Below are 6129 nucleotides of genomic sequence, written 5' to 3' on the forward strand. Positions count from 1 at the left end.
TAAACCATATACGCCCCAGGGTGGGTATTCCGATGAAAATAAACAGCAGCCCATCCCTTCCTATCTCTCAAACCTGCAAAATAATATTTTTGTCTATTTGTTGGGAGCCAATACCATTGTTGTTGTTTACACAATTGCGGCGCTGACTTTTTACAAGGGCAAATGGCTGCAGTTAGAAGATATTCTACCAAACGATTGGAGATTATTTTTTGCATGACTTCATCATCATTTCATCATCATTTATTTATATAGCGCTGTCAAGATACGCAGTGCTTTGACTTTAATTGAAATGCACATTGTATTTTTTTTAAGTGGCCGGTGTTCTGTTAGGGAGCAAAAATAAGAGTGAGGCCTTTGGATGATTACACACGAGAAAAGTTGTGGTTGTTGTTTGCCTTTAAATTAACTTTAAAGGGAAAGTAAAGTCTAAAATAGAATAAGGCTAGAAATTTTGTATTTTGTATACTAAACATAAACATGAACTTACTGCACCACAAGCCTAATCAAACAAATGATTTCTGCTTTCAAAGGGGGGTCACCATCTTGTAACTTTGTGAAACATCTTTGCAAGACCAAGACTACGCATATGCCCAGTGTGGTCTGGGCTGCTTAGGGATCGTCATAAATGATCAAAACAGGGAAACAAACAAAGCTGCTTGAGTTCTGCATGGCTGGGAAGTAAGACGGGGGCTCCCCCTGCTGTTCATAAGTATGATTGTTTCCCTGCTCAGCAGTTAGGGACCATCTGACAATTCCTATCCACAGCAGTAAATGAAGGAAGAATTTCACTGCATACAGTCAGGTTTCTTATTAAAACGGTGCACATTTTTTAATTAAAGAATATTGAAGATAGGTTTCTTTTTCATTAAAGAAAGTAAAAATGGGATTTTTATTTTTTGGCTTTACATGCCCTTTAAGGGGCAGATTTATCAAGGGTCGAATTTCGAATTTGAAAAACGTCGAAATTCGAATTCAAAAAGACCAACCAAAATTAAATCTAAGGTTTTTTTTTTTGGCCAAATAGGTCTGTTTTTGATCGAATTCAAATCGTACGAAGTGATAGCGCATTTGAATCATACGATTCAAGGTTTTTCCCCCAAAAAAACTAAAATTTTTCAAAGACCACCAATTGACTCCAAATAGGTTCTAGGAGGTCCCCATAGGCTAAAACAGCAATTCGGCAGGTTTTAGATGGCGAATGGTCGAACTCGAATAAGTACATGATAAATTTCTATATTCAAATTTTTTGATTTTGTTTTCAAATGCGAATCAAATTTGGACTATTCCATAGTCAAAGTACACAAAAATTAGCTTGAAATTCTAATTTTCACTTTGACTTTTTATAAATCTGCCCTAAGTATGATGTAGAAATGGGATATTCTGAGACAATTTGCAATTGGTTTTTAGTTTTTATTATTTGTGGTTTTTGAGTTTTTTAGCTTTTTATCCAGCAGCTCTCCAGTTTTCCGTTTCAGCCATCTGGTTGCTATGGTTCAATTTACCCCAGCAACCATGCACTGATTTGAATAACAGACAGGAATATGAATAGGAGAGGGACTGAATTCAAAAAATGAATAATAAAAAGTAGCAATAACAATACATTTGTAGCCTTTACAGAGCATTTGTTTTTTAGACTGGCGTCAGTGACCCCCATTTGAAAGCTGGAAAGAGTCAGAAGAAGAAGGCAAATAATTCAAAAACTATAAAAAAAATAAACAATGAAGACCAATTAGAATTGGCCATTCTATAACATACTAAAAATGAACTTAAACGTGAACCAAGTGACCAGATGTAAGGGGTAAGAAGATATAATATGGGAATCTACACTATGGGAGTTATTTATCAAAGTCCGAATTTATCTCAATATCTCCGATCAAATCCGCTCAGTTTTTTTGCGCTTATTTTCACGAAATTAGTTTTCTCGTTTCGAGTTTGGATAATTCACAATTCGAATTTGAGAGTTCTGATCAAAAAATTAAAAAAATTTTGAATTTGAATTATCACTCCGACCCTTAATCAAGCTGCCCTTTAGTGCAACTGATATACTGTATTTAATCAGCAAATTAATATGACCATATGCTGGTAAAGAAAACACGACACCCTTCCTCGCCCTGAAAATGCTAATGCAAAGGATCGTAGCTCACATAAATAGTAAATTGCCAAAGGGAAGAAATAAAGACTTAATTGCCGTACATTTACAAAGAAAACTCAGGTTATCTCACTGGGATAACAATACTTCCTAAACCAGCAGATTATGCTGAAAAGTCTTTTTTCTGAACTGCGGAGCTCTTTGTACTGCAAGTCTGTGCATGCCATTTGTTTGTGGACAAAAACATTCCAGGTAATTAAGTTGTTCCGGCACAGGAGGAAGCTTGACAAACACTGAGCTGTTTTCATTACTTTGTGAGGCATATTTGTAGAGCAAAATGTGAATGAGTTTGATTAAGGGTAAGGCCACACTGGGCGTTTTGGGGAGATTTGTTCACCTGGCGACTAATCACCTCGTCTTTGCGGCTACCAATCTCCCCAAACGCCATCCCGAAGTTGCCTCCTCTTTAGGCGACTTCGGGAAACGAATCACCGCGTGTGATTAGCGACGGCGTTTTTTCATTTAAGTCGGCGCAGAGTGAGGGAAGGCGTTTGGGGAGATTATTTGCCAGACGACCAAATCTCCCCAAAACGCCCAGTGTGGCCTTACCCTAAAGCAATGGAATACATGCATCGTAAGGCTAGGGCCACACCTAGTGGGTTATTTATCAAAGTCTGATTTTATCTAAACATTTTCTGCTGCAAACTCTGATCAAATCCGCTCTGGGCTTTTACGTTTATTTATTAAATTTTTCCGAAAATTTGCTTTGCAGGAAAAAGTCAAATTTTTTGCGTTTATTTTGGATTTTTCACCTGAAAACTCAGAATTTTTCAGATTTTTCACCGAAAACTCAGATTTCTTATGTTTTTTTGCCCGTATTGCATGAAACCCAGTGCACATCAAAAAATCATTGGGACTTCTCCCATTGACTTATATGCAACCTCGACAGGACTGAGATGCAGGATTTTCTGATTCGAACTTTCCCATCCTTGGGGTTTAATAAATTCTGAAAAATTCTTGAATTTTTCATGATTTTTGCATTCAGGGTTTATTAAATAACCCCCCTAGGGTTGCCACATTTTTTGGAAAAAATACTATATATTTATCTTTTTTTCCCTATTAAAGGGGTTGTTCACCTTCCAAATACTTTTTTCAATTCAGTTGTTTTTAGATTTTTCCCCAGAAATAAAGACTTTTTTTCAATTACCTTCCATTATTTATTTTTAACTGTTTTTCCAAAATCTAAGTTTAAAGTTGAATGTCCCTGTCTCTGGTGTTTGAGTCTGGCAGCTCAGTAATTCAGGTGCAGATTCTGAACGGTTACAATTTTGCAACATTTAGTTGATACATTTCTCAGCAGCATCTCTGGAGTATTAGCAACTATTGTATCAATTCTAACAGCTGCCTGTAATGAAACTCAGGGATTCTGCTCAGCAGGGACAAAGATAAGAAATGTATCCATTTAGAACAGTTTACAGGGTCAGCGACCCCCCCTCCCAGGGCTGCTTCAGAAGGTCAAAAATGACACTTTACACTTCAATATTAGAAAATCGTCACATATAGAAAAAAGAAAGTCATTAGAAAAAGTCGTTATTTCTGGTGATCCATCTGAAAACAATTAGTTGTTTGAAGGAGAACCACCACATTAATAACATTGGGATCAGCCATCATTTTTACCGGCCAGGCCAGTAAGATACCAGCCAGATGGCAAACCTAGCCACACCATACGGATTTCAGTCTGCATAGAAGTGCAGGCCAATAATCCATTCCCACTCTGCTGCTCTGCCTGCACCCAGAAACATAATTGTCGTCAGAAATTACGGGGCCTGTACGAGAAAATTGTCTGGGTCCCCTGGGCCCCACCAACCACCGAGGGCCCCAGACCCCACACCACAGTAAAAAATCTACACATACATGGGCACTAAAACATAAACACTAAAAACCCATTGGCGGTCAGGGTCTCCCTACAGTTAAAAAAAACCCTTTAGTGGCCACGTTCCCTCCTACAAATTAAAAAAATACAATTGGTGGTCAGGGGCCCCATAAAAGTTACTGCAACTGCAGTTCTTCGGCTTTGGGTCTTCAGCGATATCCACGCTCTTAGGGCAGAGACACACGCTCAGATTCGCAGAGATTAGTCACCCAGCGACAAATCTCCTCTGCTTGCGGGCAACTAATCTCCCCGAACTGCCTCCCGCCGGCTAGAATGTAAATCGCCGACGGGATGGCAATCGGTGCACTTCATTTTCCAAGTCGCCCGAAGTTACCTCACAAGGAAACTTTGGGCATCTTCGGAATGAAGCACTCCGAGTGTCATTCTGCCGGCGATTTACATTCTAGCTGGTGGGAGGCAGTTCGGGGAGATTAGTAGCTCCGAAGAATAGACGATTTATCGCCAATCTCCCCGAATCTGAGCGTGTGTCTCTGCCCTTAAGGGAGGCCCAGGTAATCCGGAAAGTGCAGCCCAACCCCTTTTAACCTAAATTCTGCCGGGACAATTGGGGGGTTATTTATCAAAGTCTGAATTTATCTCAATATTGGGATATATATTGGGACTTTTCCCATTGACTTATATGCAACCTCCACAGGCTTTTCTGATTTTAACTTTTTCATCCTCGGGGTTTATTAAATTCGAAAAATTCGTGATTTTTTTAAAAGTCTGATTTTATTAAAAAAAATCACGAATTTTACATGATTTTTGCATTCGGAGTTTAGTAAATAACCCCCTAAGGGATACTACATAAAGGAATCCATGTAGAAACTAGGGATCATTTACTGATACCCTGGATGCAAGTGCAAGGATTGCAATAGTGCCTCCAGTGCCGTAACTAGAGGGGGACGGGCCCTGGTGCGTGACGTGCAGCCAGGCCCCACCCCCCTCCGTACACGCCGGATTTCACCCCCTGCTCCCCCGGTAGTTCAGCCACTGAGTGCCTCCTTAGTGTTCATTTAAAAAGCACTTGTGTCTGGGGTCTGGCTACCTCACTGCCATAATACAGAGAGTAATTGCAGGGCTCTGTTGCACCCTAAACCCACCCTGTATCTGACAAGCAAGTGAAGGGGTTTAAGAGGAGACACATATATACCTCTACCCTCCCTTCAAAAGCATATAACGCTGACAAATGCAGGCATTCATTGGGTGAACGCAAGTCTCTGTGCCGAGACCTGCAACATTTGGGGAGCTCTATAATTCATACAGGAGCTCTATATTTCACTCACAATATAGGGGACATTTGATGACGGTACAACGTGACAACAGAATATCAGGCACATTTTTGATAAGCAAGACTGTACTCTGAGAAGAGATAAACCATTGATGGTCAACAGCAATAAGCTTCAATGATTTTTATCTTTTGCATTATTTATACTGATGACACCTCTAATGGCTACTGCAAAATGTTTTTTATTTTTTTTCCTTTGTAGAAAGCAATATATCAAATAGTTATGGCATGAATGATAACAACATCGCTATGTCAATATTTCAATAATAACAGCTCCATGGAAACCCATTAATCCCCCCCCCCCGTTTTCTTCCCAAAAATGTAACTTTCATATTTACATAAGTGCTGACGTTAACTGTAAACTCCCAAAACAAATGTCTGTTTATAATATAAATAATACGACTTACAGCTCAGTCCTGTCACATGAGTCACAAGCTTAAGATAACAAAAAAGCCACTATGCAATCGGTTTGTTTGTTTTAATTGGTTCCTGGTATTTCTAAAATGTATTATTCACAGTATCTCACCATGTTATATTGTTAAATTTCATTTTTAGGGACAGTTCCTCAAGGTAGAATCCTGCGCGGAACCAATTTGTTAAACCCGAGACGCTACCTAGACCTGCATACTTACCCGCTTGGACCCGCTACCCGACCTTCGATAACCTTATCTGCAACCCGCTGATCAATAAGAAACAGGAAGTGCTCTCATTGTAAACCGGAAGTGACATCATTAGAAGTTGGCGTGATCAGGGGAAAAAGGAGTAAAACAGGAAGTGCTGTCGTTATAAACCGGAAGTGGCATCATTGGAAGTAGGCGT

The sequence above is a fragment of the Xenopus laevis genome, chromosome 4L, assembly GCF_017654675.1.
Source record: "Xenopus laevis strain J_2021 chromosome 4L, Xenopus_laevis_v10.1, whole genome shotgun sequence".
NCBI lineage: Eukaryota > Metazoa > Chordata > Amphibia > Anura > Pipidae > Xenopus > Xenopus laevis.